At 41.6% G+C, this 14,622-nt stretch overlaps 1 protein-coding gene across 6 annotated transcripts in view; it reads left to right on the top strand.

Annotated features, from left to right (window-relative positions):
- pacsin3 (protein kinase C and casein kinase substrate in neurons 3) overlaps window positions 1-14,622 on the top strand; it is a 45,674-nt gene that overhangs the window by 5,568 nt on the left and 25,484 nt on the right. The window lies entirely within an intron of this gene.

The raw sequence follows: 14,622 nt of genomic DNA, 5'->3' as shown, positions 1-14,622 counted from the left end.
GGTAATAGTTGGGGTTGTCTGCGTGACACCAATTAGATCTATTTGATGTGTGCCTTAGTTAAATGGAGGTCCCTGGAAATGTGTTTAAACTTTTGCACCGCGTCTTTTCCACTTCCCCCTCGACCACGTGCCAAATGCAGCCCCACACTGAAATGAATAGGACTGGTGTTTTCCCTCAACGCCCGATCTGATGTGCATGCAGCCTCACAGATAACATGCTACGATGGCTACCAGCTACATGGCTTCCCCTCAGTATTTTCATTTGTTGACTTTGTTGATGGAATCTTGCCTCACAAATCCAGATGATATCTCTTAAGTCTTCACTTTGAAATGTGATTGAGCCTGACCAGATACGATTTCATCAACCAGGAAGTAAGAGGATTTTCTGGTCAATTTCCTGACACACCACCTATCAAAACATCTGAACAGTAGACAGTATTAGTGTTAAGGCAATGCCTACTGTGTTAGAACTGGAAGGAATTATTGTTGGTGTATAATTAAGGAAAAATAATGCAGTGTTGTAGTTTGGTCACTCATACTTAGTGGGTGAAGAAGAGTCATTCACTTGTTCTTTGTATGACATCTGTCGCAAGCAACAGACGTTTCTTGGACTTTTCCCGTTGATGTCTTTAAAGATGATGAGGTGCTGGTTGGTGGATTTGTTTCTCTTTGGAAAGAGCCATGCTGGCTGTTTCCCATGTTTCCAGTCTTTAAGCTAAATGTAGCTTCTGGTTATAAGAAAGCTACTAAGTTTATTTCAGAAGATATCGAACCATTATTTCATATTTGCACCAACTAGGGTTCTACAGGACAGAAAGCTTGTCAACATTTCTCTAACCTGCTGCCATTTTACCCTCTGACTAATTGTGAAGAATATTTTGACTTTTTGATAGTTATAAACAATCAGATTAAGTTAAAAGTTTAGTCTTTTTTTAACCTCTATGATTTTAATTGTTGCATTTTCCTATCACTTGATATCGATCATCGATAAAGTGTGACACCCCTAGTAGGTTCACTGTTTGGTTGCATTGCCGTATTGGCCAATGTTTAATAAGGAACTATTAGTCTGTCATGTTGCTGTTAGATCTGAAGCTATTGTTATTATTATCATCATGCGTTGCTTTCCACCTTCTTCTCCAGTAGGACTCAGATGAGGGTGTTGCACTTTTCTTTTCCTTATACATGTGATGTTTTAGTGTTGTTGTTTTTTTCCCGTTAACCGTCAAGTGGGAAATAAGTATTATTGTTTTGTGTTTCTCTTAGTATCCTAAGATACTGTTATGTTTGGCTGTGAACAAAAAAAAATAAAATTATTATTATGAAGGGCAGACCATCTAATTGTATTTATTTATTTATTTTTTAGAAAGGGGCAGGTCACATAAGATTTTATTCTTCTCCCTGCTCCTTTTCGCTCAATGGTAGTCATGTTTTGTGGCAATTATTGTACATTTGGTTTTGCGTACCATGAGCGGGACAAATGAAATGAAAGCTGTCACTATGTGGAAGGCTTTTCCTCCTCACTTCCTCATAGTCTTCACTCTTCACTCAGCATGTCTGTGCTGGGTAACTTGGCACTTGTGATGAAACGGAGGCCATGGAGCAGTGAGAAAAGTGCTCCTGTTGGCCTTTTTAATGAAGCTTCAGTTACAGCTGAGACGCACACACACTGCAGTGGTTTTTAACATGGAAACAAGGCTAATAAAACAGCTTGAAGGCAAAGTCATCCAAGTAGTGATTCACTCCAAAACTCTAAACATTTGTTAAACTTCTGTGGCCTCAGCTGCCATTTAAAGGGATAGAAAGAGCTGCATGGTGGTGGCATTCAAAGACACTCATAATGTGGTTTAAATCTGCCAAAAGCAATCATTTTGGTATCATCAGCATGGTTTCCTTTCTTTAAACACCCAGTCTCTCATTTTTGAAAGAGACAGCAGCACTCTGGCACACAGCTGTTTCTCAGGCTCTTGTATGATGCCAGTTGTTTCCATAGTAAGGCAGCTCGGGCAGAAAATCTAAAACGCTTCTGTTTCTGGAAGTGCGAGGCGGCAGGCCGTGCTGTGCACCTACAGTACAAACTCTCTCAAACTGCTGGAATGCAGAAGTATCAGAGGAGCTTATGGACTAATTCTCGTGCAGGCCTCCACATGCTCGATGTGTAGAAGCATCGAGACAAAGCCCGGCTGCAGGGAAACTGTTGGTGTACATTAATCAGATTAATGACTGAGTTTTTCCACTGGAGTTTATGAGGTTTGGACCTGCCTCTCTATCTGTCACTCCCCCCTCCCCCCCCCACCCATCATCCTCCTATTTACTCGCCTGACCCATTTCTCTATAAACCAACAACCAGAATCCCCCTTCTGTCCCTCCACCCTCTATCTCTCTCCAGCCATCAGGGATATTAGACAATGCTTTTTGACTATTGTTTAATGCCATGATTAACAGAATTACACGTCTCTGATTATCTTTGCATCTGAGCAGAGAAAATATTGTACATTTGTTCTAGGCTTTGAATGGGAAAAGACTGAATAATCAGCAGGTTTTTTGCATTGTATTTGTAGTTTGTTGTGGACTACAGATCTACAGCTGTACCACTGATTTGAAAACCGTTTTATTAACATTTTAAAAAGACTTAAATTGCCATTGTTTGTTTTTTTTGTAAGTAGAACCCGGGGTAAATTAGCAAACCTATTTACGAACCTGAAGCATGATAAAACATGAGCGTCACATCTTTGCTTTCACAGTAATCTTTACTAAATATTCTTGTGGTGCTTTGTGAAATCCTCTAACCCTTTCATTATCGGGTCACCATTTCTGTTTCTCTTTGGCATAGGAACAGTAACTTGGATCAGTTAACCTTTTTATAATTACATTTGTGTAAGTCAACTCGTGCAGCTGCTTGTTGCCCTTTTTCTGCACACATATTTCTGGATAAACAGAAAATATTCCTTCATGCTCTTAATCCCACTTTTAAAGCGCTGAGTGGCTCAGTTGTCTTTTTCTAAACGGGGGCATATTTCTTCATAATTCAGGGATACAATATAAAATGACTGGTGTTTATGTATTTGTGGTAGGACAGCCCCACCTTAACACACAAGCACAAAGGATTCATTCTTAATGCCATTTGATACCTGATTTATTTATTTGGCTGCGTCTGTATTTTGTCGTTTTTCTTTTTTTTAGCTTGACAAACCAGCTCCACATGCCTGATTTGAAGTTGTTGCTGTGTAACAGAAACATCTTGCCCCGCTTTAGTTTGTAAACTTCCTCAACACCTATCTTAGCTTTAACTTCATTTGTGTTCACCTGCACTTCTCTCACTTATCCGTCACCAGCTTTCCTGTCTTATTCTTCTCCTCTTTCTTCGTTCCTTCCATCACTTCTTCTCGTCTTTCAATGCTCCTCCTGTTCTGTGTCAGTCGGGCCTGACCGTCTGCTGCCCAGCTTCGGATGCAGGACATACCTGTAGCTTCTGGATGCTTTCAAATGGTTTGTGGATATATGAAATAGAAACCAGGGGCCACACGATAAAATAATTCTTGAGACAAAAACAAAAATCGAATAGACATTTTTTACGTTTTTTTGTCGTAAATAATGTCCTGTCAAGAGACCATATTATCTTGATAATTGATGACCTTTTGTTAGACGTTGGTTCTCATGTGTCTTACATACTCTCATACTCCTCTCTGCCCTCTGACTATACTTATCTGTAGCTCCAGCAGGTCCCTGACCTCCAGGACGGTCTTAGGTCAGTGCACTGTGTGTTTGTGGTTAAACCGAGGGGATTGAACCCAATGTAATGTAAACATCCTCAAAAAACACTGAAAAACACTAGCACTTTCACCACGAACAGATGGTGGAATAGTCCTCAGCCCAGCCACCCTTCAACGCCCTAAGAGCCTTTTAAGGAATTAAAGGATTTAAAAGCACATTTTTAATTCAGTATTTCAATTAATATATTCAAATGACTTAAAGGTGGGGTAGGTAAGTTTGAGAAACCGGCTCGAGATACACTTTTTGTTATATTCCATGGGATGCTCTTAACATCCAGATAGCAATGAATATCTTAAGTGCTTTGACAACAAATCCATAAAAAAATGTCATCAAAATGTGGAACCCGTAGTACTGTAAAAAGCACGACCAATCATTTTAGCCGGCCCGGCTAAAGTAACTGGATGGCCTACCTGCCTGTCAGCCTTCCATCTGTGCACAAACTTATCTCGTGCCCTCATTGGTCATGTGCGCGTTCGTGTGTTGGAGGAGGGGCTCTGTAAGGAAGTGGCAGATTTTTCCGGTTGTGTATTTTCAAATGCTAGCGCACTCGAGCTGGTTTCTCCAAAATTACCTACCCCACCTTTTAATGTAAGTATATTTACTCTCCCACTGTGTCATTATCTCCTTAAAAAAACACAAGCCACATCACAGATCAGTGTAAAGTCTTGATGTCTTTCTTCCCTTTTCGGTTGAGTCATACCAGTGCAGTAAACTGTGTCAGGTACACATGTACTGTAACTATACACGTCGTCACAGTTTATGGGACTGTTGGGACCAGTCTATGGTTGGGACTCAGGACAATTGATGTCACCAGCTCTCATCTGCTATATTTCACTATTTGCATCAAATAAGCTGCCTGCTTTTGTTGTAACTTCATACCTTTAAGAAACAAGACCACAACTTACCTCACTTAGGACCTAACCTGGTGTTATTTACCAGGTAGTGAGGTGGGTCATTTGGGTAGTTTGTCTTGGCTTCTAATCCTTAATTGTTTTCCTTAATGGAAATCTTAGCTAGCTCACATGATTGGATGAGGATGCATAACAGATAGATTATCATTAAAGGTGGGGTAGGTCAGTTTCAGAAACCGGCTCGAGATACACTTTTTGTTATATTCCATGGAATGCTCTTAACATCCCGATAGCAATGAATATCTTGAGTGCTTTGACAAAAAATCCATAAAAAATGTTCATCTGTGGAAGCCGTAGTGCTGTAAAAAGCACGACCAATCGCCGGCCCGGCTAAACGGATTGGATTGCCGCCCTGTCTGTCAGCCTTCCTTCTCGTGCATGCACAAATGTATCTCGTGCCCTCATTGGGCATGCCGTCATTGGGCGTGCATTGCAGCAGTACTTCAATGACTCGCCAGCAACAGGCGGCCACTTTCACCAGTCTGCTGACGTCATGTGCGCATTCATGTGTGTTGGAGGAGGTGCTCTGTAAGGAAGTCTGAAGGAAGGGGATTGATTGATTGAAAAGTTTATTAACAGCTTGTATATTGGGTACAGTACAGTACAGCTCAAAACATACAATTGTTAAGGGGATGCAGACCAGAGAAAGACTTTCGTCTTGTTTACATCAGGGTCCGCCATTTCCAATTCATCATGTCATTTAAGACATATAAGACATATAAGACATACAGATGGCTTATTTACAATTTACATACAGGTGGTTTTTTACATACAGATTGCTTATTTACAATTTTCATTTTAGATTCCGTTCCAATACATCCTAACCGGACATTTAAGACATACCAAGTCTACAGATATACAGTTAGTAACAGAGTCTAAAATGTGAGTATATACATAGATGGGGGGGGGGAAGCTGTCCATTGAACGACAGGTTGAGATTTGTACCATTACCGGGGCCAGTTTTGCAATGCTCTCCCCCGAAGGTGCTCTTTAAGAGAGGTTTTGAAGGTAAGTATAGTTTTACTTTCCTTTACAGTTGTGGGAAGAGCGTTCCACCTTGATGTGGCATAATTGCGAAACGTGTATTCCCCCTTTTTTGTGCCAAATCTGGGTTTCACATGATTTGTGGAGCTCCCTCTGGTGTTATGATCATGGTATTCCTTGACCTTTGGGAAGAATTTTGACATGTACATGGGTACCATAGAGGTGTAGTGGATCTTGTAGACCAGGCCCATTGCAAGTAGCTGTACTCTGTCGTCTACTCTAAGCCATCCTAGGTTGGGGCGGATTCTTTTCGGCTGTGTACTTTCAAATTTGAGTGCACTCGAGCCGGTTTCTGAAACTTACCTACCCCACCTTTAACGTTGTGTAAATGTTTTATTTTTAGGGTATAGATTGATATATCATTGTGGATAATATGTTCAGATTGTGTTCCTGTGTCATGAGTGTCAGACATATTTTAATCTTGGGAAAAACTATATTTTGGTTGGCTAAGGACCAACTGGCTGTCACAAACCACCTTTTGAAGAGCTGTGATCTAGTCCGATCATATGTCAAAAGCGTAATTTGTACTACTTTGGTTTGAGGAGTGTCCCGTAGACCCACTTGTTTTTCCCTGATACTGCTACATTGTGAACAACAATTCCGTATTTGACGGTGGAAAAGTTAACGTTAGATGTTAGCAACTGGTGATCGATGTTCCATAAATGATGGTGCGACTCAGTCCACATGTTGTATCTTTGGGCAAGAAAGTTAGCCCGGAGTTGCTCCTGATTGGCATGGTGTGTGAATGTGTGTGTATGTTAGCTTACAGTACCTGAGCAAATGGCAGGTTGCTCTGTGTGAATGATGACTTATAGCAGGGTTGCCAACTTTGGGTACCTGGCTGGAGTGAGATTTTGATATCATGGGTTTAATTACATATGCGCACAAAATGACTGCTATCGTGTCAGCAGCGGGACCTTAGCATATATATATATATATATATATATAGGATATATATATACAAATACACAATATTGGACACAGACTATAAAGGGCACAAAGTTTCATTCACTATTGAAACATGTTTGTTTCCACTGTTTTATTGTGTAGGCCTACCAGTCGCGATAAGCAATTAATTGACGTATCGTACGATAAATAAAAATGAACTCGATAAATTGCCATTTACATGAGGATGTGACTAGCAGTTTGAAAGGATGTACTTGAATTATTATTATATATTATCATTATGTCAGTGGTCTAAAATGGTCATACAACGGTGCCGACAATATTATCGTTTATCGCAATAATTTCCGGGAAAATGTATCCAACAAAATTAATTATCGTGAAAGCTATACATGAAACACACACACATAAACAAATCTACAGACTTACTCCAAACTGCCAAATATATTAACTAACACACAGGGCCGCCCCTTGCCAACTTGGGGCCCCAAGCGACATTGTGAGATGAGGCCCCCCCCCAACCGACAGGAGTGAAAACAAATTGCAAATATAATTCCTGTTTATTATTATTATTATTATTAACAGTTACTTTTTTATACAGTGAGATAAATGGTAAATGTGCATGTATGTCGTTCAGTATGCGTTTACAGGTGAATACGTCTGCATTTCCTGCCAAATACTAGCCTCATAAAGATTCAAATATAATGAATGCAAATAAACTACTTCTACTAATAATCATAATCAATTCAATAATATAAATACTATATATTTTTTATTATAATATAGTTGTAATATAGTCAAGACAAAACATGCTTATGACAAAAATTGATATTTCTTAAATCTGTATTCAAACGTAGTTCCCTCTGTCAGCAATGTATCAACACTACACACACATTTCTATCAGTGTTTCTCTGTGTTGTGGTTGACATGATGATGACTGTTAGGAGTTAAGGGGAGAGGTTGAGCATCACCATGATGATGACTGTTAGGAGTTAAGGGGAGAGGCTGAGCATCACCATGAAATGTGCAAATTGACATAAAAATGAATAAAAGGGGAACAAATGCTCCATGTTTTTTAGGCTGTAAACTTTAACTGTTATGTAAGCCAACTAGACAGACAGTGTATCACTCTTCCTCCTGTACATTAGCAGATCAAAGGCATAACATACTTGAATGAATGGTAAATAAAGAATGCTGGAAAAAACTGCATCTCCATTAGCCTATATGCTATGCAGAGACTGCCTACTTCATGTCGTGAATTGCAGCTGATGTTTTAATATGGCAATTGGCTATTTGACTTATACAACATTCGCAAGTTGTACATTTGACTCATACAATAACCCATCTTCGAGTGATGCTCTAGTTTCTTCATGTTTTGTTTTTTGCGCCGGACTGAAACTGTCTTTTCACCGACATCTCTGTACCTGCACTAGAAAGCCGTTTTGGTCAGATGTCGATACATTACAACGGTGTCGGGTTACAGACATGCTCCCCTTGTCATCTCTCTCTCACTCTCGCGGGGGGTGCGCGGAGAACTGAGCGGAGAACTGCGCACAGCAGCTGAGGCCCTCTGGGCGGGGCCCCCTGCGCAAGGCGGGGCCCCATGCAGCCTGCGTGATTGGCCTGTAGGGAGGGGCGGCCCTGCTAACACACTCTCACTCTCATATACTCTTTGACTTTATTTTGGCCTAGTAGAACAATAAGCAGCAGACTTTTACTTTTTTATCATTTCTACTGGTTCTTAGATCTGAGCATGCGCAATACGGGTCGGCAGTTGCGAGAGAGTATTTTTGTTGGGTAATCTATGGTAGGGCTAACCCATACAGTGGTGGGGCTCATGTCAGTATTTGCAATGTAATTACATACACGCTCCCCTTGACAGTGAAACGCCACGCGTGAGGTTTAGATTATTTCCCTGTCTCAATCCAAATTGAACTGTATGAAATAAAAAGGCACATTTGTCTTGTAGTAAATAAAAAGGGCGACCTGGAGCCAATTCTGCAATTTCTCCACAGGTGAAAGAGTTGACATGCTGAAAACCCAACCCCTGCAGGGGGGTCTGGGGGGATTCTCCCCCAGGAGATTTTTTTTGTTTTAGTTTTGAAATAGGCTACTAACATAAAATACACATTCTGGTACTCTCTTGGGAAGAAAAATAAATAAATCTATTACTACACTACACATTTAAAAAAATGAATGCTATTTTAGTTTTTTGTTACTTTGTTCTGAAAGCTGAACCTGCTGCTCCTCACAGAGAGAAGAGGCTGTGAATTACTTTACATTGTGGATAAGGGTGGATAGCCCCCATTGTTCTGTGTGTCAAAATGAAAGACAGCCCACACACCTATCCAGAAAAAAACATAAGACCTTTTTTTAATGTAAAAGAAACCAAATGATTATTACTAGGGCCGGGACTCGATTAAAAAAATTAATCTAATTAATTAGAGGCTTTGTAATTAATTAATCGAAATTAATCGCATTTTTAATCACATATAAATATTTGACCTAAGAACAGTGAGAAGCAATTTTTTTCACATGGATTTTAGTATACCATTAGGCGCATTCCCACCGCAGTACTTTTCCCACAAAGGTTCATGAGAACTTAGTTCATGAGAACTCTTTGAACCTGGGGGTGGATTAGGCCAGTGGTTCTCAAACTTTTTCTGTCAGGCCCCCCCTTTGGACAAAAAAAAAAGTCGGGCCCCCCCCAACACAAATAGTCAGGCTCAGTGGCGACGCCAGAGATTTATTTTGGGGGTGCTGTGGGGGAGCTTGACGTTTCATAGAGGGTGCTCAAACATTTAGGGTTTCCCATTAATGTACAGTGGAATTTTCTACTGCAACACTCCCCACGCATATACACAGTGTACCCGCGACTGTCACAATGAAGGCTCGATAATCAGCTCACGGCTGCATATAGGTGTAAGCAGGGGTAAAGTGCTATTTTTATAGGTGGTGTGTGGACCTCACATAGGGGGGTCCGGGGGCAAGCTCCCCCGGGAAGATTTATTTTTAAATATTGAAGTTAAAAGCATCAATCTGGTGCACTTTGAGAGCAAAATGAAGAGATCTATGGATGCATCTCTCAACACCCAGATGAAACAGAACTGTAAACAGATTTACTTTTTCTTAATGGATATTTTACAAATCACCTTTTTAAACTTTATTCTTGTTTTACTGTCATATAGTATTTCCTACCTGTTTTTCATTTATTCTCGTATTTTTTTATAACTATAATGATCATATAAACGTGTGCCTTGGAAATAATTGTTTACATTAATGGTGACCAAAACGTTTGAGACCCACTGAGATAACACTGATAGAGTCCTTTAGCTCACTAAGTCTCTCAGTCTGACAGGAGAGGACTCTCCTCCACCTTGTTGTTGAAAAATCTCCGTTAGCGTAGCTTGCTAGCACCAGAAGCTAACAACAACGATCTCCGGTACCGGTGCGCTCTCTCTCTCGCGCACACAAAATGGCTCGTTCCACACACACAGAGCCGAGCTTTAATGAAACACAGAGACCCAGACGTAATAGTACTGCATCATATTATTTTTGAATAAATAATTTTTCAAATTATGACTTTTTTTTTTTTCTAACAATTTTTCCTCCATGTCCCTCGCGCCCCCCCTGGCATGACTCTGCGCCCCCCAGGGGGGGCGCGCCCCCCACTTTGAGAACCACTGGATTAGGCAAATGAAGCCGCTGACGTCACTTCTTCTTCTGCTTTGGGTTTACTGGCAGGCCGCAAACCACTTCACGGCGTATACTACCGCCCAAAGTCCCCGGCCGGAAGTCCCCGGAGTTAGGGACTGGCTTCAGTAGAAGCTGCTGGGAGTCCCAGCAGCCTTCCGAGTAAATCGCCAGAACGCCGACACCTCCTCATCTCCAACCGCTCCCATGTTTTATTTTGTGTTGCCATAAGTTAGTCTCTCTGCGTTTCTGCGCTGGGCTAATGCTAATAATGCTAATGCGAGGATAATAAAATGGCGGCTTCACAAAACTTTTTGGGAGTTTTACGGGGCGTGGTTTGCAATCCACCCAGCCAATCAGAAATATAGCTATTTTCTCACAAGAGAGCCGTACGAAAGTCCCTGCTCTCTAGCAGCTCTCTGCTCTCTAGCAGGGACTTTCGTGGGGGTAAAAAGGTTCTCATGAACTAATTTTAGTACCGGCTCTTTTTGGTGTGAACGCGATAAAAGAGGATAACGTCCACGCTAGCTTCCACGCTAGCTGCTATATGTTTTGCATTGAGGTGATACTTGAGGCTTGATGTGCTGCGGTGATATGCGAATTCCTTTTTGCATAATTTGCACACAACCGTGCTCTTATCGACGCTTCCACCCGTCCGTTTTTTAAAACAACATTTCCCACTGTTGTTCACTGTGGTTTGTTGTTGTCTGAAGTCATGAACGTTAGTTGGTGCTCCAGTATAATCCGTACGCCTGAAACTCATCCAGTGAGAAACGTTCCGCGGTGCAAAAATAAGTGCGATTAAAATGCGTTAATTTTTTTAACGCGTTAATTGTTGTGTAATTAATTAATCTTAATTAACGCGTTAAAGTCCCGGCCCTAATTATTACATCAACTAAATTGAACAGTAATTCACATCTCATAACAAAATAAGCTAAGGCGACTACTTGCATTCGGTGACTTAATTTCAAAAATGAAAATCAGGGACATTTTTTGTTTTGCGGTCCATATCTCATTAAAAGATCTAATGTTAGTAACTATTAAAGACAAAATGGGGACAATTCTGTTCTAATGTAGTTTGACCATTGTAACTGCTGTGCAGTCCAGACATACTGATAAAATAGGGCCTCTAACCAGGGGTTAAATTGTGCCGGGGCTGTCCGGGGCTCAGCCCCGGCACATAGGACGATGCTCTGACGTCATCGCCCTCGCTCATTTGTCATTTGTTTAAGCCATAATGTCAAAACATCTCTCGTTCTTAATATATACTTTATTTAGGGTCGATATGTGTTGACTTTAAAATTTAAAATAGCAGATCTCTGTGACAGGATATCGTTTTTCCGCTTAGTGAACGTGTGTCTCTGCTCTGATCAGGAGCTGCAGCACCTTGGCTCCTTCGTGCAGAGAGTCTGCAGCGGTGTGTGTGTGCAGAGAGTCTGCAGTGGTACCGCCAAACCCCCGACCCGTCTTGTAACACGGAGCCCGTTTCCTACATCATCAGGGCCGGTTCTAACCAATTTGCTGCTCTAGGTGAGATTTTAGCTTGCGCCCCCCCCTACCAGAAAATCGTTCAGTAGAACAAATAAAAGTATCCAAGGAATACACAATAGAATATATAAAAAATAAATGAAAAATCTCTACAAAAGACCAATGCACTACAAAAACAGAAACGTATTGACATAGGTCATATACATAAAAAAGGCTTCAAATTTATTCAGTATTACATGAACATGTTTTAATTGGGGTGAGGACATCACATCCTCTAGGGGGGGTCCGGGGTATGCCCCCCGGGAAGAAATGTTTGAATATTTAAAGTAAAATGCTTCAATCTGGTGCACTTAGAGCACACATTACTAGAGACCTGATCTAGGGGGTACAACTCTAACGGCCCGTCCACACAGCGGCGTGCGTTGAAGCTTGCCGGCGGGCGTGTCTGAAACTCGACCAACCAATCACATGAATCTCCCGCCCCTGACATACAAGCAGCGGTTTGATTGGTTAGAGCTTGTACTGGCATATGATTCGATTGGCTGACGCTTCTGCCGTGGCTTCAAAACTTGAACATTGCTCAACTTTTGCAGCGAGCCACGCCAGCAAAGTGACGTCACACCATTCAAAGTGAATGGTGAAGCTTTCAACGCACGCTGCTGTGTGTAGGGCGGAGTTGTCGGGTTCAGGAGTTCCTCAAAGTGTTCCTTCCAATGCCCTAACACTCCATCAGTTGAGGTCAACAACGTCCCATCCTTACTGTACACAGCTTAGATGGTTCCCTGCTTCCCCCTCCTGAGGTGTCGGACAGTTTTCCAGAATAACTTTGGTGCCGCCCGAAAGTCCTTTTCCATGTCTTCTCCGAACTTCTCCCACACCCGCTGTGTACTAATTGTGGGCTTATCATGTTGATTCGGCCACAACAAAAAAATAAAAAATAAACTCTCGCTCTCTCCAGAGGGGCAGGTCAGCCAAAAAGGCCAAACGGGCCGTTGCCCTGGCAACATTAGCCCGTACCTGTGCACGTCCCTGCACCTATCAATCATCAAACCGTGGGGTCTTATTTAATTACGTGTTGATTTCTATCAACACGTAATGTTGTATCGATGTATATAGAGATATACTACAGCAAAAGTATTCTCCGTTGGGACTTCCTGGAACAACCCCACGCCGTTATCTTGATTCTGATTGGCCAGAAGACATTATCAAATATGTTCTATTGAGAAGACGATCACTACCTGACAAAAGTTTTCAAAACCGTTTCTATAGTCTTCGGTATTCTTGTTTTTGGCGTGAGAATAGTTTGGGCAGCGTGAGAGCGTGAGATTGAGAGTGAAAGCGTGTGTCACACGCCAGATGCGTGAGAGTTGGCAACCCTGCTTATAGTAGGCTATGTAAAGCGTTTTAAGGGGGGGTCATAAAGACTGGATAAAGCGCAATATAAATACAGTCCATTTACTTTGATGCTTTCAAGCTCTACTTAGTAAATATCAATATTGTATTTGTTGGGGAAATATTTTCCAAGGCCCATAACTTTGACCCAGTTTATCAGTTCAAACTGTCCTGACTGAGCACACGCACCTGTAACCTTGGCTGCTGTGCTCTCAGTGTTTTGGCTCCCTGTTCCTGCCTGTTGGCGTCAGCTGATAGAGGTGTTATGATTATATCTTGTTATGCAGCATGTTTATGATTCTCTCTGAACTAGCTAAATACATGGGTCTGGGGTAGAGTTCTTCAGAATTGACGTGGCAACTCTACCGTGAAGTCAGAACCTCTGACTCTTGGATTTGTTTTGTGAATTCTCTGGCCGAAGCTCCTAAATAAACCATCAGTGTTTGACATCAAAGCTCCTGTTCTCCCCGTGACTCCCACTGCATTGCTACACAGAAGTTTCCCCCACAGTATTTAATGGTAGTTTGGTCTGTTGACTTTCATCAGTTTTACTTATTTTGTCAGTTTTTTGTCAGTACTCCAGCAGGTATAGCCATAATACAAGTGCAGGCTTCCAAACGTACTTGCTTATAATGAGCCGCACCCAAATACACTCACACACACACACTTCTGTCTTGTAGGATATAGGTCCAGTAATTAGCGGTCAATGGCATAGTCAGTTTTCTCATACTCACTCATGTTCTAGCATGCTGGTGGCAGATACCTCCACAGGCAGCATACTTACCATAAACAGATGACACACACACACGGCAATCCCTCCGTTGCCTCCACCTGTGCTTTACAGTCTCTAAAGTGCGGGGAGAAAATTAGAGCTCAGGTGTCTAAAGGGGATTAGATGCAGGCAGTGCCTCACAGACAGATGGACAAACACATATTTAACTTGATTTTGTTTAATCAGGTCTCCGCCCAGTATCAGCAATGTACAGTAGCACAAGTAAGTGCAAGTCCTCCTCCTGATTTTGCAGATGTATAATTCGGGATGACTATAGACTTTATTTAGACTCACTCCCACATTGTTCCCTGCAGAGCTCACCAAGGCTACTGTTGTAACCTCCTCCCAGTGCACATCTACGCCCACTGCTGTTATTTTGGGAGTCAACTAGTCATTAACAGTGACACAGAACATTGTGAAAAGATAGGGAGGAGGGAAAATCACCAGGAACGTCTCACAGGCTTGTCAAGAGAAGCTTTGCTGTTGGAGACCAAAAGGCTTGGCAGTGTGATAAAACTGTAACATATTAAGGTTTCAATGTACTCTGTTTAACACTTCTCTGGTAGTTGTTCTTACATGCTCAGTGTATTTGACCATTTAGAGGTATATTCACATTTAGTTTAGATGACTGTTGAGATTCTGACTAAT

Source organism: Gymnodraco acuticeps, unplaced genomic scaffold (genome assembly GCF_902827175.1).
Source record: "Gymnodraco acuticeps unplaced genomic scaffold, fGymAcu1.1, whole genome shotgun sequence".
Taxonomy (NCBI): domain Eukaryota; kingdom Metazoa; phylum Chordata; class Actinopteri; order Perciformes; family Bathydraconidae; genus Gymnodraco; species Gymnodraco acuticeps.
The sequence above is the reverse complement of the archived record's forward strand: the minus strand, read 5'-3'. Positions and strand labels throughout refer to the sequence as shown.